At 43.8% G+C, this 23,447-nt stretch overlaps 1 protein-coding gene across 2 annotated transcripts in view; it reads right to left on the bottom strand.

Annotated features, from left to right (window-relative positions):
* TSHZ2 (teashirt zinc finger homeobox 2) overlaps positions 1 to 23,447 on the bottom strand; it is a 236,156-nt gene that overhangs the window by 54,820 nt on the left and 157,889 nt on the right. Inside the window, exon 3 of one of the 2 annotated variants that reach the window (XM_064465249.1) lies at positions 19,885 to 20,948. The exons of the other annotated variant lie outside the window; for it this stretch is intronic. The gene's annotated coding sequence lies outside the window, so the exon portion shown is untranslated. Of the gene's footprint in view, positions 1 to 19,884; positions 20,949 to 23,447 lie in introns of those variants that run through there. 2 annotated transcript variants of the gene reach the window in all.

Below are 23,447 nucleotides of genomic sequence, written 5' to 3'. Positions count from 1 at the left end.
TTTATCAGGAACCTAAAGAAAATTCAGGGCATGAGGCAGAAATCTGACTCTGCCCTACGGACAGATACCTCCTAACAGCATCTCCTTTTTGCGCCTGGGCGTAACGGTTTAATAATTACAGGCCAAATCTAGTCATGAGATGAGTTCTGGAATAAATACGATCTAAGTAGAGCTATGCACATGTTTCATTCAGTGTTCAAATTATTATCATTATCTTCCATTTTGGCCTGACTCTAAAAGAAGAAAGTTAAGCTCATGAAAATGAAAAAGAAAGAGTAGCCACTTTGATTTCTATGAATTGTCCTGTTTGTCCTGAAATTAAAAGTATAGGTTTGGTTTACAGTGTGGGTTATTTTTTTTTTTACTATTATTTTTATTAAAATATCTCAAAGCTTTTCTTCAAAATGAGAATTTAGTGTTAACCCCAGAAAACATCATAATTAAGTACCTTGACAGAATACTTTCCCAGGTCTGGGGGCAAACCGCATTCTCCCATCTGTACGCTGCTGGCCTCCAAAATTTTCCCTCGCCCTTGGCATAACACTTCTTTTGTAGTAACAGGGATCTGATCATATGCTCTGTTTCATCATTTATATGTCAGCTCGACTGCTGGGGTTATAGGGCTATAAATTAACATAATTGAATGGTGAATCAAGCTCATTTATTTCTACTTTCCTTCATGATAGGAGGAAAAATATAAAGCTAAAATAAGTTTCAACCATGATCTCTCAAAAATTAGCTTTCCAGCTTTAATGCACGCTGAATCAGAGTTCATTTCTGATGAAAATATGGAATTAAACCCAAACCTGCCAGCTATCCTGATGAAGGATGGTATGTTAATTGATGGTTTTTGCAAGCAAGAGATGGGCCATTTGTATCTTGAGGGGTAGTGGCCACACAAATACAGTTTATACCACTGGCAGCATTATGAGTGGTAGTGGAGATTCATCTTTTCTCAGCTATTTCTACCCAGCCAGGGCCAGCAGCTGCAAGCCGTCTGCTTTGGGGACCGGCAGCAGTGGGCACAACAAGCCTTCCCAGAGCCCCGAAGACGCACTCGCAGGCGACAAGGACCCGCACCGCCAGCTCCACGGCTCCAGGGCCACGCCAGCCGCGTCCCGCCGGCCCGGTCCGCCGCACGGGTGCAACGGCGCCGGGCTCCCCGTACCCATCCTCAGCCCTTTAATCCAAGCCTTCTGCTCCATTCTCCCGTCCTCTTCCCTGATGGAGAAAAGAGCTACCCCCACCCTCTGCTGTATTTCATTACAGCACAAAATAACTCTTCTTTTTTTTGCCAAAAGCAACGGTGGATGCTGTGTCCCTTACAGGTACCTGTCAGCTTCCCTGGAGCCCTGACACGCCATTTGTCTTCCCTCCCAGGCTGTCTAATGAGTTCCATGAAAGGCAAATGGCTAAATATATATCCACGGGTGCCCCCCTTGGAGGCTTTAAGTCGGTAGCACTAAACTGCACCAGAGCATTTGCTTTGTGAAGCTTAATTTACTTTATTCCCAACCTCAGAAAATAAGTTTGAAAGCCAGACAATACGAAAAATACTTTTTCTACTAAAAGGAGGTAAGTGAAAGGTACGGACACGAGCTCTTCTTCGTAGCTGTTTTGTTTTGTTGCACGAACAGTTTACTGCCTGACAGTTACAAAAGTTCATCCCTCTTCCAGTTAACTTTGAAATTAACTTGGAAGATTCAACTGTTGCTACTAGACATATTGCTTCATTTTTTTAATCACTAAAAAAAAAAGAATCAGTGAAAATTTGTATTTGTCATATAAAAGTGCATAGGAAATGCCACATGAATTTAATGTTTTGTTTCACATAACAAGGTTTCTTTTCGTTGTGGTTTTAACAACTGCAGGTTTTTTTCATCCAAAACTACATTGAACCCGTACGGCCGAACAGAAATTGAAAAAATCAGAAAATCCCAGTAATGTTATTACATGATAATATTTGTTTGGGCTGAAACTGTACTTTCAAAAAAAAGAACAATTTTCTAAAACCAGTTTCAGATAAACACTAACTTGGCTGTTTCAAAATAAACAGTGTTTCAAATTTAATTTCTATTAGCAAGAAGCCTTTTTAATTTGTCGTGTCCCTGCCAGAAGATCTCTTCCTCATCCTTCCAGCCACTACCTGGCGTTGTACAAAAGGAAGAGAGACGTGCCCTCTGCTCCTCGGATTTTCCAATCTGGTTACATGTGACATGCGTGACAGAGAGAGATGCCACTGCATGAGTTAGAGGGAGAGATGCGAAGTGTTTAGAAGATTCAGGGAGAGATTTACATGTATAAATAGTTATTTTAAGAAAACATCTCATTCATTTACACAACTGTGGCAGTCCTCTTTAAATTCAGTAAACTGCTCTGTCCTACAGTGAAATATATGACAGAAGAATTTAAATCAGAACAAACATAATTGGTTAATCAGAGTTTAAGGAAAATCCACTGTGTCTTAATAAGAGCCGGGTTGCTGATTGCCAGAGCCCACGCGCCGCCGCCGCGGGCTGGAAACGCACCTGCGGGAGCGGCACGTGCCGCAAAACGCAACGGCTACCGCCCTCGGAAGTTTAAATTGCAAATTGGTGGTCAGTGAGGGACCTGAAGACAATTCGTGTCCTGAAGAGCTCCTAACCGAGTGTAACGGCAAACCGCGCGGGGGACAAACCGCGCGGGGGACAGCGGGTAGCAGTCCGAGTGGGGATGTTGGCATAAATATCTTTGGGCAAGGATCAGAGCAGCCTCAGGGGGCTGATAAACGCTGTGGACCCACTGTCGCCTTCAAACGCACAGGAGGAAGCTGATAAGGAAGCATCGGAAACAAGTGACAGGTTTCTAGCATGACACGGGCACCGTGACCAAAGGCGCCCCAAAATGCAGCGTCACACCGAGAACAAAGGTTGATGTTGAACCCAGTCGGCAAACAGAGCCGTGGACGACATTTAGCCATTGCACCCAACTGGATTCAACAAAATCATTGTCTTAACACTTATAAAACAGGCCCTTGCTCAAAGCCAGCCCCACTCTCTGCTGCGTTTTCCTTCACCAATGCAAAGACCCTAAGGCCCCAGCGCAATAGCAGTAATCGCAGACACAGGCAAGGGATATATTCGCAGGGAAGGAAGTCTCTTAACTCGCTTTGTTATATGCAAGACTTGGAACAGATCTCCTCATTTCAGACCTTGACCACCGCAAGTCAGAGCGGAGCTGAGTTCAGGAGAACAATTACTTCGGCGGCGCTTTCATGCCATGCTTCTCACATGTCTCTCTACTCACAAAAGCATCTTCTTTTCACAACAGCGCTGGAGCAAATTGCTATGCCTTTGTTGCCAGGCAAACTCTCCACACTATTCTTTCCCTTGCCAGTCTCCCCAGTCTCCAGTCTGCCGGTTTATTAGGATGTACTCTTAAATCAAGAGCAACTTCTCTCAAAGCCGATCCACAAATAGCCCAGGGTTCACAGCACTCCGAACCGCTGTGGATGCTTGTTTCTTTGAGCCGTGTTTCTGTTTGGATACACAAAGGAGGCTTTAAACTTTTCTCATGCAGCTATTCAATCCCCTCCGTGAGGAGAACATTCCTGTTAGCGCATTATTTGGTCCACCCCTTCTCTTACAGGAGTGCTGGCAAGGTTCAGATACTGATGCAGGACTCTGGAGCTGGCTCGGTTTTTACTAGTTTGAAAACTTTTTTTTTTCCCCTTTTGCAGTGGAAGTTAGATTTTTAACTAAGGCAATCTTCCAGCGGAAAAGTGTCTGCTTTCTGTAGAACTTCTTTTACTTCTTATCAAAAGGCCCCAAACATTCAAATCTCAAAAGTCTGGTGTTAGCAAAAAAAAAATCCTCTGAGAAATAAAATAAAAGTTTCTTTTTAAAAAGTGACTACAGAAATTAAAAGTATTTTCAAATTAATGAAACAAATACTCAAATACACACAGCAGAAGCAATACCTAACTACCTGAAGAGAGAGTAAATACAAATATATTCTCTTACTGAGCTAGTTTAAAGATAAGAAAAGGGCTTTATACAAATTGAAAACATACAGGATTATTTGGTTGCCTAGTTGAACAAGCCACCTAATCTCATCCACCAACATCCTCCTATGAAACACACACGCTAATTAACGCTCACAGAAACGAGCTGCGCTGCCGGGTCACGCCTGAACACGCCAACGTCCCTTCAGAGGCGCACACCCAAACACGCGCCATACACCAGTTCCAAACCGCGTCTTTGCAATAAAATTTCCCTATAATCTAGCTTGATTTTATATATATGCTTCAAAAGGGCAGTTAATCCTGTTTTGAAGAAAAGAAAGCACTCAGGAGTGCACTTGAGAAACTGTTGTGAGCTTCCATCACCTTCGCAACTAGGAACTGTGTCTTATTTTTATATAATGTTATTATTTTACCGCTAAATTTGCTCAACATAAATATCCAGCTAAATACGCTTTCTCAGCTAGACTAAGAAGCGGGCTCACGTAGGGATGCCTACACACAGCAATCAAAGCATCTCTCAGTATTTTTGATAAGCCGAATATGTCAAGTTCTTTAAACATCACAGCACAAGGGTGGATTTCCAGCCTCCAGGTCATCTCTGCTGACCTCCTCTAGCTTTTTCTTAGAATATTTCCACATATTCTTGAAACACAGACATTTCACACTGTGACCCAATTCCAGCTGCATGTAAGAATAAAATCCTCTCTTTTCATTTGCTATATTTTGATTTGCTTTCTTTTTTTTGCTTGTTTAGTTAATTTATTATTGGTTGTATTTACACAGAATAGTTTTTTCCCCATAGCACTGCACTATGAACTTAGCCGAGGTGACTGCCTGTCTATATTTCTACTCCAAGGCACAAGTAGGTAGAAGCCAGAGCTGCAATCTGTATTATCTCTTCCTGCCGGGTTTTCTTTATATCTGACTGTATAAAAATGAATCCTGTTGGACCGAAACCCCTCAATCTGCAGACCCATTTTGCTCCTACAAAGCAACAACTTCTCCTCGTTATTCACGGCTCCTTCAAGTTCCGTCTCACCTTGCAGCCTTCACCAAACGTGTTTTACATCATCGCTTGGGGCGTTGGTACAAATATTATGTAGCCAATACAACTGGGAAGGAGGAGGCTTAGCTGTGGTATCTCCTATTAGCAATCCACTGAGAGATCCACCGAAAAGCCAGTATTTAAAACATCTAACACACGTTTAAATGCCTAATGAGGCAAAACATCAGGTGGACTAAGTCAAGTGCCCTGGAGAAATCCGAGTATATTATATCACCCCTGTTACCCTTCTCCAGAAGATATGCAATCCTGCTGAAAAAACTGTATGTTTATTTGACAAGATTTGTATTCCCTGAAACCCTGCTGGCTGTCACTAATTGTATTTTACCCTTTAATTCTTTGTTAATAGAGTTCTCAGTTGATCATTATGTTTTACTCGGAATCAAGATCAGACTAAGTGGTCTGCTGTTCCCCGAGTCATCCCTGTAACCTTTTCAAAATACAGGTTACAGGCTGATAATCTCCAAGAGGCATTTATGATCCTTACAAGAATGATTTCACGTAGTAGAACATTAAGAGTGAAATCTTGGTCCTACTGAAGTAGGTGGTAAAACTCCAACTGGCTTCAGTGGTGAAGGAAGGATTCCACTGAAAAGTGAAAACTGGAAAGCTAAAACAAATAACTGAAAATATAAACGCGAAATTTAGCTTAAAACTAAAAAAAGAACACTAAATGGCAAGTGTTATTTGCCTCAGGATCTTTCCAGCTGTGAAATAAAATGTTAATTTTTTTTTGTGGAAAGCAGAAAATAGTTGAAAATCTGATCTCTCCCAGAAAAATGTTTACATGGGCAATTTTCAATCAACAAAATTTAAACCACTGTCTCGAACCACTGTTAGTGCCACTCTTGTTTGAATAGTCGTGCAGTCATCTAAGTGTGCCCCACACAGCAAGAGCGATGGGGAGGGAGGAGGTTTACACCAGATGGGGACGTGGTTCCCACATGAACCGATTCCTCCTTTAACTTCTCAGCAGCATTTTGAGCTGCCGACAGGTCATTTTCGAGGTAAGCAAGTTATGTGATTGATACAGGAATGCTACCTGATCAGGCACTGAGGGAGAGGCAGTTTATCTGACCAAGTGGTTGGCTTCAAAATGGTGTTAATTTTGTTGAAATCCATACCACGGCCTTGTTTTGTACGCTTAATGCCTACCTCCTTAATACCCAGGAGGTACTCGGTACCCTATAGCTCCGAGTCTTACAAACCCAGAGTTGCGGTCTTGTTTCCCAGGAGTTTTTGATACACAGGTAGTGTTTGTTGTCAGATAAAACTCAACCATAGCAGCCGTTAAAGGCTCACTGAATCAGAATAGAAGCTCTTTTGGAGCACAACGAGAAAAAGATAGTGCTTATTTTTAACACTAGTCTGCATACAAGCAATGGGAAAAAGGAGGAGACTGAAGTGGTTCCTTAAGACAAATTAAAAATAGTTTGAAGGATAGTTTTAAACACATTACACGCTTGAGTGTCCGGCTTTCTTAATTTTGTGCTGTATGTTCTCAAACCGCTGGCGCAGCAAACTGGGGGAAGGTACACGCCGCCTATAGAAGTGTGCTTAAACAGATATATTAAAAAACCACATATCTCCACACATGTATATATCTATATAGGCATGCACACATGGTTTTGGTTGAGGATTTTTGTTAGATATCAGCAGGATCACCTTCGAAAAAGTCTCTACAGAAAAACATCTGCACTTGCTGTTGCAGATACAGTCAGACACCTGAGAGCGCATGAATCCCCCTGAATAGATGTATTGTTTTAACATCTATTTCTTCACCTTCTCAAAATGCCTGCTCATCTGAATTCACAATATATTAGCAGCCGCACTGTATTTTGTGCGTGCGTGCATGGTTCTCCTTCACTACACTATAGCAGATTAGTGCTCATTCGCCTCCTTTCCTTGCTTCTCTTCAGATCGTTACACATGACAAAACAACTGTCCTAATTACAGCAAGTGTTCCCAGCTCTGTCACCGTGACAATTACTGCAATGAGGGCTCAATATCTGCAGCAGACAGTAAAGTATTACTGCAGTTGTGTTTGATAGTGCTCAATTGTCCCCTTGAGAATTCTCCAGATCGGGTTTTTTCCTCCGTGGGGGTAAGGACTCCCCCCTTTCTCTGCCCACGGTGCGTTTGCTAACAGGGTTCAAAAGTTTAAGGCAGGGGGATGATCAAGGACGTACTGTGGAAAACACAGAAGTTTTGTGTTTTTAAAGGAGAGGACCGCTGGCAGGTACGGGATGGGTTTTTTCCTACATGGGCTGGGCAGAACAGCCTTGCTGCCAATGAAGGAGAAAATGGATATTGGCCAGGGTGGTTGTAAACTGACCCTCTTTCTGAGGCTGTGACAGTCTCTACAATACCAGGAGACACATTTCTGAATGTGCTGGTTTTGCCTGGGGTGGAGTTAATTTTCTCCCTAGCAGCTGGTACAGCGCTGTGGTTTGGATTAGTGCTGGAAACAGTGCTGCTGACCCAGGGAGGGTTTCGCTCCTGCTGAGCAGGGCTTACCCAGAGCCAAGGCCTTTCCTGCCCCTCACCCCACCCCACCAGCGAGGGGCTGGGGGGGCACAAGGGGCTGGGAGGGGACACGGCCGGGACAGTGACCCCAGCTGACCCCAGGGCTGTCCCACACCACACGGCGTCATGCTCAGCACATGGAGCTGGGGGAGGAGGGGGAAGGGGGCACGTTGGGAGCGATGGCGTTTGCCTTCCCCAGTCCCCGTTGGGCGTGATGGAGCCCTGCTGTCCTGGGGATGGCTGAGCACCCGCCTGGCGTGGGGAGGAGGGAAGGGATTCCTTGGCTTGCTCTGCTTGTGTGCGCGGCTTTTGCTTTCCCTGTTAGACTGTTTTTGTCTCAACCCACGAGTTCTCACTTTTCTGATTCTCTCCCCCATCCCAAGGTGGGGAGTGAGTGTCTGGGGGGGGGCTGCGTTGCCGGCTGGGGTTAAGTCACAGCATTGAGATAGTTCCCTCCTTCCTTTACTTTGTATTTGCAGGCTGATGAGCTGATATTGCTCCAGATGGGGCAAAAAACCTCAATCCAATAATATAACATCCCCCTCTGAAATGGCATCCCTGCCGTCCACATGTTAGCGTACCTTTCCGGAGGCCTTGCAGCTGGCCCTTGTGCCTGCAGCAGCGGCTCTGTTGCTCCTTTAGGATTTGTTGTTTGTTTGTTCACATGAACCAATACCTTCAGACTCTCCAAGCGATCTTAAGGGATGGCCCCACTTGTGACAATTCACTCTCCATTTACCTTGAACACCTTTAACCCCACTTGCCTCCCGTGTCAGCCTCTGCAATCTCAGCTAATCAGGCAGTGGATTTTAGCTGTTTCCAAAGGCAATATTGTGACCTACTCTACATTCACTTTATCCTGAGCGATGAAGGTGATGTTCTCCGCATTTATAGTGCATTATGCTCCTGAAGTTGATTCATTCAGATGTTCTCCTTGTAAAACCCATAAACAATGCAGAACCAGGACCTGTGTAGCTATCTCATTTGACCAGAAACAGGAACGCACGGTCCTAATACTGAATATTGATCACAGAAGACTAATGCTGCCACAGTTAACTTGGCACGAACTGACCTGTGTACTTAAAGTCTGGATTTCTAATTTTCCTTGGTCAGGAATAAAGCAATATCTTATTTATCAGATAACATCTTTATTATAAGCATCTCGCACAGCCTTTCCACTTCAGCCCGCATGGGCTTCTTCTGTTCTTGGCATGGATCAATGAAGTCAATATTTCTGACTGCAAAGCTTTCTATGACTTACACATATTTAAAAGGATAAATCCCAATCAACAACTCCTCTGCTTGAACATAACCATTATAATCCTTATCTTTGATCCTTTGGGCTACAGTAAGCAGGGTAAGGAAGGAGTACAACTTTCCAGCTCTCAGGAAATAGTTATGATGACAGCAGAAGCTGAACAGCATTGCCTGGGGTTGCTGGCTGGAATTTCTCCAGCAAAACCAGTAAGTGGTGCTACAGTTTCACAAGTACAAACTGGCCGTCGAGCCCTCTTAAACTGGTATTAACAACACTGTTCATACCCCTCTCTACCAAAATGCCTTGTAGTCAAGCTCCTGAACCTCTACAGCACTGAGACAGATATAGTAGGTTATTTGTTTCACATATGGGGAAATTGAGGCATATTAGAATGTTATCTTCATGACAATATTATCATCAAAGAAAGGGGAAGAGAGCCAGAGCCAGAGCCACAGGTTTTCCATTTAGCAGAGCTATACTTTTCACCAGATGAGATTAAGTTACATAAGTCAAGCTGGGGAGTTGCCTAAGTTATGTTTAGGGCGTTGAATTTAATAGCTATAAGACTTGTTTTAGTCTTGTGAATTTAGTATGCTACAACCATCCTTTCTTCAGCATATGGAGGCAAAATAAGTTCAAAGAAAGCACACTTCAACAGGGCTCCTTTTGATGGTTAAGCTGTTGGCCAACCTTACATTTTACTGATACAGCTACACCAGCAAACCCCACGAATACAGCCGCAGCTCGTCCCGCCGAAAGAGTGCTTCTAGCAGTTACGTTTTCTCTAGCTCCCTCAATGAAATAAGCTGTATCAGCAAAATCACCTTTTTTTATTATAACAGCTGAACCTATGCTGAAGGTTGTGCCAATATAGAAGTACTATATAAAAACGAAATGACACCCCTAACCAAAATTACTATGCTGGCAGGTTTTACTGTAGACCTGACTTTAAAGGTTCCTTCAGAAAAATTTTACCAGAAGAAAAGTCAAGTAGGGAAAAGAGGAAAGGGAACAGGGTGGAAGGGCAAGGAGAAGAGTGAAAAAAGGATTCCTTTTTGCCCAATAGTCAAAGTGCTTTCTCTGAAGTTCTTGCTTTGCTTGAGAAACAGCTAAACAACTTCAAAAGACGCGTTTGTTTTATTGAGAGATCTAATAGATGTTTTGATATAGTGCCATATGTCCCATTTCTGCTCTCGCTTATAGGCAGGGGTGAATCGTCTGAGTTCAGAGAAACGCCTTCATGGGAAAACAACATGAGAAAAGGATCAGGCCCTAGTCCTCGGCAATTCTTTAATCGGAGCTTAAAGCTAAGTTTCGCATTTGCCAAAAGGGCTAGCAGGCAGAGCCCAGGAAAGCCTCGGCAGGGCTCACCTGGTCTTTGTTTGCAGAATGCCGAGTCAACAGACAAGCTCTTCGCTTCCTTTGTTCAACTCAGGAAAGTCTAAGCAAAAAGCTTGAAAGGAACAAAAGTGCAGTAACTGCAATAGTAATTAGTTTTGCTCTTTTTCCTTTTTCTTTCAAGTGTCTCAATTTCGCACAGAGTTTACACATTTTTACTTGGGGAAACTTTCTCTTCTGGAGAGAGCTTACAAAATGGCCTGTGATAAAGTTATTTCACACATATTACACTGGCACTTTCTATACTATGCGAGTAGCAGCGTCTTAACATTGGGGCATCTCTTTGCTATTTGCATTTAGAGCAGACTTTGGAGGAGCGAGTTATAACAAAAAGAGGCTGTCTTTGACTCCTGCTTAGTCTAAACTGCTCAACGAGGTAACAGTTTTCAAAACTGCAACCATAAACCAGATACTCCTTCAAAATAAGAAAAGGAAACACCAGAGAGAAATAAAATCCTATGGACATTTTGTGCAGAGATTATTTTTTAATGAGTGTATGTAAAGTATCCAGGAAAATGGATGCTTCTGTTGCCTTTGGCCACTACTGTAATACAAACTATTATAATAATATATCACTCACTATATAGAGTCAGAAACCTTCAAACCTGAAAGGAGTGAAAACGCTCCATTGTGAATAAGGTCTTGTCAGTGAAAAGCTCTTTTTCCCTAATCTTTGTTCTTATCCCCAGTAACGAATTCCACCGCTGAAGCTACAGAGAGCAGTCTTATATCAGCAGCTAAATAAGGAGAAATTCTAGTTGATTTTCAACTCTATTGCTCGTGCCTTTTTTCTTTCCATTCATTAGAAACTGGCGGATCACAGATCTAATCAGAGTTTGTCGCCAGCCCTATTTTGCCTTAATAGGATGTTATGGACTCAGAAACATTCCTTATGGTATCGAAAAGTGTTTCCTGTTTCATTTAAATACCAGAATGACTGTTGGTCATGGTGATGTACCCTGATAACGCTCACATGCTGCACAGACCAAGTTCCTTTGTAACGCGGTTGGGTCAGATTTTTCCCAGAAATTAAATTATTATGAAGGTGGGCTGTATGAAATATGAACTTTTGCATGTGTTTCATGGTCTAACGACCAAGAGAAGGGGAAAGAAAGGAGGAGGACAAAGCTAGCAGCGACGCCTCAGCAAAGCACGTGACATGCAATGGGCTTTAGCGTCCCCCTCGAAGGCGCGCTGCTCACGCGGGGAGGGGGTCCCAGCCGCACGCTAAGCGGTGCCGCTCAGCTCCCTGCCAGAGGCTCCTCTGGCATTCGGGGGGGGCAAAAGCAAAACAAAAACAAGAGGGAAAAAACGTTACTTTTGCGATCTAAAAGGAAGGTAAGGATTTAACAAAGTAGATCAGGCTCAGCTTCATTTTAAGGAAATGAACATTTTCAATAAACCTGCTAGACCTCAGCCACATGCTGAACGTTAGGCAGGGCCCTGGTTTTCTATGGCTACTCAATAAAAAAATGCTTTTATGGAGACCTGTTGCAGATAATACTTCCTTTTGGCAACGCAAGCACCAATTTCTTCCCCATCCCACACATGGCGTGTGCCTTTGCGTGTGTTTGCAGATGCGCCTCTCCCTGATTTATATTTATTTGCCTTAATCGCGTGGGCAGAAACTGAATCCAGATATTTTGGCTCCTTTAGCTCTGCTTTGCAACTCTTTTATCTCTGCTTCTGAACCTTCCTCACAAGGAACTGTAATGGCGCAGCTACATGACCCAACTCTTACCGAGGCTTTGAGTGGAATTAGGTAAAAGAGAGAAACTCTGAAATGGAGGGAAAAAACCCAAAAGGACTTCATTCTGCCTGTCGCTTGGATTGCACCTCAATAATCACGGGGTGTCGTTTTGGAGAGGCTCCAGCACTGCATCCAAGCAGTGTTATTTGTAATAAACTATTAACAGAGAACAATGGCTTGACCCAAAACTTATTAAAACAGACATCATGAATAATATATGGGAACTGAAAAGTAGAAGTGAAAGAGTGGATGTAGACACAATAAAAAAGCCTTTGAAAATGCCCTAAAGTAAAATACATATTTTCAAAACCGCAAGTTTTATCCATTTTTTTCATGAAAGTCACATCCCTGTATGACCTCAGGGTACAACAAATATATGAGACATAGATCATTTCTAAGTGTTTTTGGCCTTTGCTAGGAAAACATCAATTTTTGCGATTTGCAAGTACTTTTTCTGGCCACACACAAACCTCCCGCCCCACCTCAAGATGTACTCTCCACTTCTTTCCCTGTACTTCAGCGACACGAGCTTTCAAAAAAAACAAACCAAGGGTAACATTACAAGCTACACAGGTATTAGGTCACACGAATTTTGCAAATCAGCAAGACCAGGATGGCCTCCCCCCCCCCCCCCCCCGTTAGCTTAGGCACATGTAAAAAGGGGTAAGTCTGACCTAATGGGATGCCAGCCAGAACTTATCCAAACCCCTTGAAATTCAAGGAGCGCGGTGCCAAGCCAATAAACCCTGCTTTCCATCAGATGTATTACGTAGGGCTCAGCACGATGCCAACGCAGCCACCTGGCTTTTTGTTGGCTCAGAGCTTGAGCTGAGAAAGCCTGCCCAAAACACCATGCAGAACTATCCAAAGAGAAACCGTATCACCTTTTGCAATTAACTCCCGCCATGCTTTGAATTTTTATTAGCAGAGAGATTGATAGCCGGGGCAGAGTGGCTGAGATCCTGAAAGCCACCTAGGTTTAAATGAATGTGAGCAAAGTTCTTACATCCTTTCACAGCCCTGCAAACAAGCCGTGCTCATTGTTGTTGTTGAAGGACACTGTTCGTTGCACCTCCTACATACCCCGTTTCATCAGACAACTATGGGCATCCTCTTACTCATCAGGTTTTACTGCCCATCACGGCCAATGGCCTTCCTTTCCCTCACGCACCCCCCCAGCGAGGATAACAGTGCTTCCTTCCTCCCAGCTGCATGGGTTGCTAGCTTTAGTGGAGAGGGGTGTTTCTCATCGTACCGTGCTAAAAGCAGCAGGAACACAACCACAACCGGCAGCTCAAGGAGTTGCGTTACTGAAGCAGCAGTGAGAAGGGAAGAGGCAGCCAAGCCACCTTTGAAATTCCTTCTGGAATCCAAAACACCAAACATGACTCCAAGGTCCTTTTAAGAACAGAGTCCAAACTTTCTCACTTTACCACCATAAGTGGCCCAAGTAATTTAATTCCCAGTTTTGCCTGACGTCACTTCCGATCCATCTTTCTGATCTTAGTCATTTAGCGCTTACCTTTTTACAGTGATGCTCTCGATTTTCAGCAAGGCATTCTTTTGGAAAGAACACAGCAAGGGGACACTTGCTTCTGGGGAGGAATATCTGTGGCTGCTTCTCAGGGCTGGGGTATCTCGGGTGTTTCTTGTTTCGGTTGTGGAGCAGCACCAGCGACGCTGTTCTTGCTGCCTTGGCCACAGCAGAGGCTTTTGCATGAATGTAGCCACTCCAGCCCCGAGTCTCACTTCAGAAATGCTGTTTTGGTGTAACTTATCTCCGTGAGCAGCATCAGTACAAATCACCTCTGGAACCTTCTGCTGTCAGTGTAGCACATTAGTGTAACAATGCTATCCCCCAAAAAATCCAACCTAAGGCAAAACCCGTATGGCTTTTCAGAACAAATGAGTCAATTGACTTCTTTAGAACTATCAACAATCATGCAGTCAGAAGCAACCCTACAGTAATAGCTTGATCGGCTAGATCTTAAAAACACCACTACAAAAACAGACTAATACTGCTCAAAAGTCCCATACAAGAAAGAAAATAAAACCGAACCTGCTGCAAAAGGCCAGCTCCAGGACAGCAGGGCAGTCACAGCTCAGACCAAGGCTTACCGGAGCTCTCAGGGTGGGCACACACTCTGCTCTTCACATGTGAAGCAGGTGCAGGCTATTTCACTCAGCCCTAAGAACTTGCCCGTGGTAAATAAATTCCCAAGCACACCCTGAACCTATTAACAGCTGTTCAGCAAAACCCAGCATTTTTTTTGTAAAGTGCTGTGCAAGTGTGGTAGTAAAAGGCAGAGAAATTCCTAACGGGAGAGACTCCTGCCATAAATACCTCTCAGAAAGAGAGTGGAAAACAAAACCTTCAAATGGCTAATAGATAAATAAACTAACAAAATGTAACCACTTGAAAGGGTATTTTAAAAGCTTTTAAAATACTGCTGATGAGCTTAAAAGGAAAAAAAAACCAGCATACTTGCAAGAAAAAAGAGAGTTTAAAAAAAATGTTTGTCGAGTAGAGAACCTGCTTCTCTAATTAAGCAATTAAGGCTCAGCAAGGCAGACGTTATCGTCACATAAAGGTCATTTTAAATGAAGAGGGGATGAAAAAACACTGTTGTTGGAGAGTTTTATGAATGATCCTCTTATGATGGGTGGCTGCTGGTTTGAAATGAGCTGAGAATTGCTGGATAGTGTGTTTGGATTTTCTTCTGCTTAAAGTCAGACCTGGGGACATCGGGGTCTGCTCCCTGCACCGGCAGAGCTCCCGCCGGAGTCTGCGACGCTGATTCCTTGATTCTTCTCCCCGTGTAAATCATATTGAACTGATCTAAATCCAGGGAAGCTGTTCTGGATTTACACCTGTGGAAATGGCAAGGGAATGAGTGCAGTTACCCTCCTCCATGAGTGCTGGGAAATGCACGTCTGCCCCACAGGGCTTGCCCCCTGTTCTGGATCCCCTGCTTGCTTTCACCGGTGCTGCGCTGCCATGGGGATGTTTCATGCTGGTCTGGGATTGCTTTTCAGCCCTGGTCTGCTGTTTGATGCCTGTGGCTGAGCTCCTGTCAGCACACACTGGCCCCATCCACCCTGCCCACCAGCAGCGGTCCCGGGCATTGCATGGGAGAAGCCCGGGAGCGTGCTGAGGCCGGACGCACTCAGTACAGCAGTGTCAGCAATGAGGCACGGGGGGCTTGCCTGGCTCTGCCATTTCATGCAGTTTGGGTGAGGCCAAGGCCAAGACCTCCCCGCCTACAGGCGTGTATGCAAGAGGTCGACGAGCCCCCTGGGGCTGTAGGCACAGGTTCAGCACACCTGATCTCAATCCCTCGCTCCCTGTTGGACTGTGTCTAGCTCAGAGGTTTCCCCTCTTTATTTTGGGTGGGCTGAGCATAACCTAGAGCACCTCCAGGAGAGCCCTGAGCTGACCTCATGTCACCTGGTTTCTGCCCGCTCGGAGCAGAGGGTGGCAGGAGGAACGGGTCAGCCTGCCGGCTCGCATCCTTTAGCTACAGCTCATCAAAACGGAGTGTTAACGCCAAAATGCGACATAAATAATATTATTCTACAGGGACATCAAATGGAGAAGGAACCACAGGCAGAGGCTGGAGGACCTGAACAGGTTTAAAGAGATCTGATGTGATAATTAATGTCCACTGAGGGATGTGGGGGGAAGAAGAGGGACAAAACATAAAAACAATTTCCACCTTTATTTTAAGTTCTTTTGACAGATGGGAATATTTTCTGTTATGCTACTTGTGGTTTGGGTAATGAGATTAGGCCTTGCATAGCAGGAAGCAGAATTAACTTTGTTTACTTAAAGTGACACCGTCAGCTTGGAAAATCACATTTCCATCTGAAATGCAGCGCCTACTATCATTACCGATAACCCTTGAGATCACGATAACTAAAGGAGATTAGAGGCGAAAAAAACATGTTTCTCTCTCTCTCTCTCTCTCTTTTTTTTTGACTCTACTTTGTTCACACTGTGCAGCTGAGAGCACTCCCTGTAGCCGGACTCCCCGCTCGGCACCTCTCTGCGACTGTGCTGCGCCGGGCCCCGCACCCGAGAGGCAGGGGAAGCTGGCAGGGAGCAGCCGGCTGGGGGTGAGCGGGGGAAAGCGGGTGAAAACCCAGCTGGCTCTGCCTGATCTCAGGCATCCTGAAAAAATATCTCCCTAAAGGCAAATGGTGTGGTGGATAAAAACATAACTAGCAGCATTTTAAAATGCATTTAACACCGGGTATGTACAGGACGGGACACTCAAAAAAATTGAATTTTTAGAAGCTGATTGATTAAAAAACTCCCTTAACATTGGCCTTTGAGCATATTTCCACTGACATAGCTATAAAAAGGCTGGGCGTTTTCAGTTGCTGCAACACACACGGGCAACAGGAGGAATCTTTAGCAAGGGAAGACGGGGAGGAGGCGGCTTTACAACAGGATATTCCCTAAATTACCAGTTTATGCCCTGGAACGCGCATGTGTTAATCGACTAGGTTTGCATAAACGCAAGGGAAAACTGAAAGGGGAAAAGGCATTCTGCACCCCCTCTGCCGTACCTGCAAAAAAATCACCACGGTTATAACGGCAATAAGGGTTTGCACGGAAAAGTGCTTGTGAAGGAGCCTGGCAGAGACGGGGCGCGTTGCTTCCCCCTCCTCCTCTGCCAGCCCAAGCCAAGCGCGGTGACTTGTCCACGTGGTATTTGACGTACTCGTGACCCCTGCTAATGTTTACAAATCTAGGAAATGGCTGATATCTGGCACAGTCATTAGTGCTTCATGTCAAAAAGAGTGACAGGTAAAGAGTAAAATCTGGACCCAGCACAGAGATGGATCCAAAACACATAAATAACCAATTAAGAGAAAAGATTAATAAAAATATTGTAACAGATCCCAATCTGCTGCTGAGTACCAATTGCCAGTAATAATCTCTATGGTAACTGAACTCTCTTTGGCCTCGCTCTGTATTCAACTAGTGTTTTATGTTTTTTTTTTTTTTCCCTTCCCCTATTTTCATGGAAAGTTTTCAAAACTGGTTTAAATATTATGATATTTTCTTCTTCAAGTGCTAACTGGGAAAAGTATTCACTTTGGCTGTGTCAGTCTCTTAAGCAGATTTTCCCTTCCTTAGATGGCTGCCTTAGAGGTGAATATTGTGAGGGCACTTACTAGAAGTTCTGTTCAAACAAAGAGTAGGTGAGGGAGGTTTCAAAATCTAAGTTAAAATATTGCCCAGCAACTAGATAAACCAATTAAGAAGGAGGAAAACAATATACTAAGTAAAGATGTTGCTTTCAGAAACTACTGATGTACCTGGGGAAACTTAACCCTCCTTTTATTTTATTTTATTTTTTATTGTCATTACCTGACTGCACATGTCTCTTCTCGCCTGCTGCTCTCTTGTAATCTCAGCAACTCGTTCTGGGCTATGGTTTTATACAGGGCTCTTCCCCTTCCCCAGCCTGCCCTCGCACGTGCTTTGGCTGGGGGATCCAAAAGGAGGTACTAACCTTCGGAAACAGCATCATGCAGAAAATATTTGTTGTTACACATCAACAGACGAAAAGAAAAATTTCCACGGAGAACACGCAGAATGGCGTGAAAGCTGTGCTCCTGTGCGCACGCCTAACACCCAGGAGCTTACGGAGCTGCTCAGCACTATGGTACAAGTAGCTAGGTAACATAACTTTTACCGTATAAGAACAATACCTTTAGACTTTTCATTCTGGCTTATTTCCCTGTAACTGTTTTGGCAAAAGATCCCAAATGCGAAAGTTCGGCTTTGGATGCGACCTATGAGTGCCGAGATGCTTTTCTCCTCTAACAGCCTTGCTCCACGGCTAGGCACGAGTTTGCTGCCTGCCCCTCGGCTGATGGATTTACTCATCTAACTCAGCTCTAGAGGAGACCCATCTGCCAAAGCATTCGTTGGTTTATAATTAGTGCCACCCCAGGGAATTTGTGCTGATAAAAAGCACAGAATCACCCTCACTCAGCTGCAAAGAAGGACGTGGGAGCTGGATAACTGAGCTTTGGGAAACAGCATGTTTTGAGCAGGGAGTTAACTTTCAGGCTTGGGAGAAGACGGATGTCTCAGAAGGGAACCTATAAAATTCAGCAGGGTCTGAGGTGGTTTGCTTATGCCAGGCCTGGAAAACAGAAAGATGCTGAGAGCAGGTTAATCCTGCTTGTAGGGTCTCCTTGTAGGGTCTGTCTCTCTGGGACTTTGGGACTCTGCTCAGTTATTGCTGAAATATACCTACTCATTTATTTCTCCTGCATTCTACTCTACTGCCTTTCAGGGTTCATAGTCTAGGAGATGTCTAAGAAGGTGGGTCTGTAGACCTTCTTTAAAAATCCTATTAGAATTTGCTCTCCTAAAACTCTCTTGCTTTGACTTATGGATTTCTTTGGGCTTAGAGCAGTCGGAGCACTCAGCCGGCTGTAGGGGACCAAACCTACATTTTCCAACCCTCTATTTGGTCCTTGGAAGCTTCACAAAAGCAAATCTCAGACTGAGAGATAAGAAATGGGTGTGGGCATGGGCACAATTCTGCTGCCTAGTGAGGGTCGCTTGCCTGGGGAGGTAGACCCTGAGGTTTTACTCCCGAGGAATCTGAGTGCATTTTTCCATGCGGCTTTAGTTCAAAGAAAACAGTCCTCAGAGCACGGACTGGCATTTACCCTTTCCAGCCAAGTGTTGTAATCACTAGGCTAAAAAAGTTATGCTTATATTTCTGTTCCCTCTCCACAGCCCAATAAATTTTGAATTCCTTTTCTGAAAAACTTCAGAAAGGGCAACGTGAGAAGTGCTCCCTCTTTGCCTTTAAAGCTCAGGCCTCTTTCAAGAGGCAGAGAACAACATTTAGGTGTTGATGGATCATGTGAAGTCCCTATTGACGGGTCATGTTCAGAGACGCTATATAAATTAGACAGCCCAGACCAAGACCTTGGACCTGAAATTGTGGAGCGTTTTGAAAATATGGAGTTGGATTCAGATCCAGATCTGAATTTCCTAGTGGTTGCCTGTCTTCCATCTGTTCGTATTTGGATGTCTCATAGGATACAAGCAGCAGTTCTGTAGTGTCACACATGAATAAAGTGGATAATTATAAAATTAAAAGATATAACATGCTTCTAGGGTAGATAAGACTACAATTAAAGAGTATAAACAAAACTGAGTTTGATGTACAGACTGATATATTTATTCATTAAATATAATAACATAAACAAGACTATTAACTGTCATATTTTAATGATACTGTACCCTGCAAAACATACTCAGGGAAAAGTCCTATTGACTTCAGTAACAATGCCACATAAATTTAAATCATGACTGCAGTAAAGCAACGTGTCATTGTTCTCATTCATCAGTATACGTACATACCCCAAAATGTTAAACAAAATACCTGTAACTCGCTGAACTGAGTCTGAGCTCAAATGTTTTATCTGTAAATCTAAAGAAACCCAGCAGGGAATGCAGAAACCTGTTCCACAGATAACAGAAATACAATATTCCCAAGAGGGGAGAATGGCCCAGGCAAGGCTGCTGTCTATCCCATCTCTCTCTAGAAAACACTGGACATATTTTTGCTCAGGAGGTGACAAAATTTGGGCAAATGCCACTTCCTATCAGCAGTGTTACGATCAGATTCTGACCTTCTTTTAAGATTGTTAACAGTCAGCAACAGTGGAAGCCTTAAAGCAAAAATGTCTATCTGGGAAGCATGCATTAACTAGCTTAGGGTAAGTAAAAAGCCAGTCTGGAAGGGAAAAAGGGTTTCAAGAGTCCTCCCTTGTTGTACACGGCATCTGTGCCAAGAAGATGTAAAACGGGACCATTTTGAGCCGTAACGGTTTATCCACCCTTCGCACAGCCTCTTTGCTCGTACAGGGCGCCGGGCAGGGGAGAGGCAGCTCCTGCAAGATCTCTAGCGTGAACAGCACTAACAGAGGCGATCTTAAAAGGGGGCTCACCCCGAATTTGTGAACTGCGCTGAACTGTGAATTATTATGTCAAATGTTTCATTGTAAAATTCCTCATTAAATTCTTTGGCGTTCACCACACGCTCCGCATAACTTGAAGTGCTGAGAAAACGAACGCTTACTGTGCCATGACAAAGGCCAATGGTTGCCTCTTTACTGAGCTTGATACATATGGTGAAAACATATTGGCTAATTACTTGCCATTTTCAAAAACTGAAAACACTCCAAAGTCAGGCCTAAGATAATAGAACAAGATACAGCACGAAGAATAGAGACTGGGAGAACAGAGAGCAAGAACAGCGTAACTCTGTTACCGCTAATCCCTTGTTCAACATTTGCTTTGGTATATGAATACCGAGCAATAACGGAGCCGCTCACTGTTTCAAACTGCTTAACGGGAACTGGTAAATTAAAGCACCTGATTAATACTTCTGTTCAAAGTAGAGACTGGCTGAAGTAGCAAAGGTAAGACTCAGATCCAGACTTCTCCCAGGAACGAGCACGATGGGGCCAACAGTTTGGGTGGCGGTTCAGTTTTGCGATACTCGGTTTTTAACAGCTTCGCACCTTGTTCTGGTGTTTGCCAAGTGCCCGAAAAGAGAGAGGGCTGGGCCCTGGTGATGAAGCACTTTGAGGGAGATGTATTAAAGGGGCTAAAGTCAATGTGGAAAGTGAGACACTGAGACATGCCTCTCGCTGGAGTCTCCCAAGTGCCATCTCTGATACAAATAGTCCCTTACAGGAGCCTAGCCTGAGCTGCCTTCCAGGAGTCCCTCGTGCACAGCCTTCACCGCCAGCCTCTTTAATGCCATTTCCAACACCTCTCCTGCAAGTCATGACAAACCGGTCCGCTCTTCTGATTAGGAACCTTCCCAAAGCAGTGGGACGAACGTTTGACAAGTTAATTTCAAGGTAGCTCATGGAGTAGGAGCAACGCAAAGCTCCACAACTGCAAAAAAAATAAAATGTTGCTGGATAAATCCTGCCAGTAATGGATGTGTAACAGAAAAGATACGTCAAATTCAAGCTCTTTGTATTAGAAGCTCTTTGGTTTGGAAGTAGAAAACATGAGGACTTGTTGAAGCCAGGGTTAACAGGAACACAATTACTGCTATTAGAGTTTTATGATTATGAAACTTGTGCTGATGTATCCACAATTTAGAAATAATAGGAAATGCAATGGATTACTTTTAAAAAATCAAGACAACTTAAAAAAAAAATCAATAATTATTCTCTATTATTTTTCTTTAAGTCACCCAGACAGTAGAAATCAGAGACCTGGATAGGATGCCTAAAGTTAATGGCATCATTAGACTGAGGAAAAAGAAAGAGCGATCAAAAGTTTGACCCATTTACCAAAAAAACTCATAGTTTGTAGAAGCTCACTATTCTACTAGTTCTAATTGTTTAAAATTCAAGATAAATCCCAAACCAAGTTTGGAGGTTAGATGTCATCATAAGCAGAGCCTAAGAGTAGTGTATAAACATTTCTATTATATGAGAAAAAGTTGCTATTTTAGAAACACATAAACAATATGATGTCTTTCATAAAAGTTTTAGAAGAAGTTTTATTTTCCAGCTCATAAACTAGAAATAAAACACCTTAAGTGATTGACTTTCCTTTAAGGCAACTCCTGAGCCTGATTTGATAACACCACTAGTGAAGTCCTAGTAAAACTCTGGGAAGAATTCCGGGTGTTTTGAACAGGACCAGACACTATCCATATTGCTTTTCATTACTATTACTGTTTTACTGTAAAAACCTGGGTAGGTCATCACAGTTGTGTCCCTAGAGCATAAATAGGAAAGGGTTTAAGAGGAGGGCTGTTCTCCAAGGGGTGGGAAGAACCTTGCTTCATTCACGTTTTAAAAAGAGTTTGAAAACCTTGAAGTCCCGTAAATGTGAAAGACGCTTTTCCTGCTCCGGTAGAGTTCCACCTCAACTTTTTCCAAAAGCCTGGGCAAATAAGTCAATTCTAGACAGAAGCTATAAACAAAAATATTATTATTTGTTTTGTTCACATCATTCCCCAGGCAATGGAGCCTTCCCTGGGCAGCCGATGAGCTGAGCCCTCACCGCCTGGGCGCCGCCGGGGCAGAGCCTGTGAGACGGGCAGGCACTTGGCCTGTCCTGGGGTGACAATCATCCGGCCCTTTGAATGGCTTTATGCCTTCAGCCACTTTTTGTTCTTTCCATGAGGATTTTTGTTTTAGTTTCCCTGGAAGTTTCCCGGCAGCGTGTGCCATGAGTGGAGCCCTGACCATCCCCACGGGAGGGGATAACGGAGCCGGGCAAACGCGTGGGACGTTCCTTCAGAAACTCAGCGCCCTCCTAGAGCAGCCGCGCTCTTCTTCAGCTTTTTGTTTAATCTCTAGGTACAGCCGTTGCCAGCTGGTATGCGAAACTGTTAAATGAAGCCAGCTCAAGGACTGCTTGCCATGTCTGAGTGCGGCACCACACAATGGGCTGGGAATGCCTGAGATCGTTTCCTTTCCTGCCTTTCATATCACTGAACTGAAACCATCACTCGTGTCAAAAGCAAGGACTGCAGATGAAAGGCCAGTGCATTAAGACAGCACATAATTGTCAGCCTCTGAGTTTCTGACATTAATCGTTTTACTTAAAGAAGGCAATGGGATGTTTTTTTGTGTCCCCCCCACCTCGACTGACAACACACAGGAGATAGCCTGGATAAAAATGAAAAAAAAAAAAAAAAAAAAAAGACTCAAAATTTTTGCTAATTAAAAGTAATGTGTTTTCCCATTTTTTGGCAATTTGATAACACAAAACACTTACTTGGGGGCCACAGGGGGAAACAAACTGAGACGGATAAAAAATGTTTTGTGTTCATCCAAGCAAGACTATGTTAATGCACATTATCCCATTAATGCACATCAACATCGGGAATAAGCGCGCCAATGCAAGCAAGAAGCATACACTTATCATCATTTGATAACATGTTTAATGACAGATTGACGGTTGATTTGCAAATGTGAACTGGCATCAATGTTGCTAACTTCAGCTTCTGCCGCCTCCTCTGCTATGCCAGCATATTTATGTGCATAATTTGATTTCGCAGCCACACTGTTAGTACATTTTTAATATTAACTATGCAAGAACAGACAGCCGAACTTAAGTTGCACTGATGGTTTGAGTTCATTAGATTGAAAAAGATGGGCAATGATGACAAAGATGGAGATGGCAGCGCAACATCAAAGAGGCAACACTTAACAAACACACTCCATTTTGAACAAACCGAACTAACACATTTCATGTTGTCGGCTGCAGCAGAGCCCTTATGTACAACAGTAAGAAAAAAAATATGCTTCTGCCCTGGGCACACTGACAGCAGCTCTGCAAGAAGCTTAGGAGGCTCCTGGACACACAGTTGTGAGATATTTCACTCATCCGTTGCAGGTAAAGGGGTTGATTCCGGTCTGATGTCCG

This window comes from Phalacrocorax carbo, chromosome 14 (assembly GCF_963921805.1).
Source record: "Phalacrocorax carbo chromosome 14, bPhaCar2.1, whole genome shotgun sequence".
NCBI classification, from domain to species: domain Eukaryota; kingdom Metazoa; phylum Chordata; class Aves; order Suliformes; family Phalacrocoracidae; genus Phalacrocorax; species Phalacrocorax carbo.
This window is presented reverse-complemented; position numbering and strand designations above follow the sequence as displayed.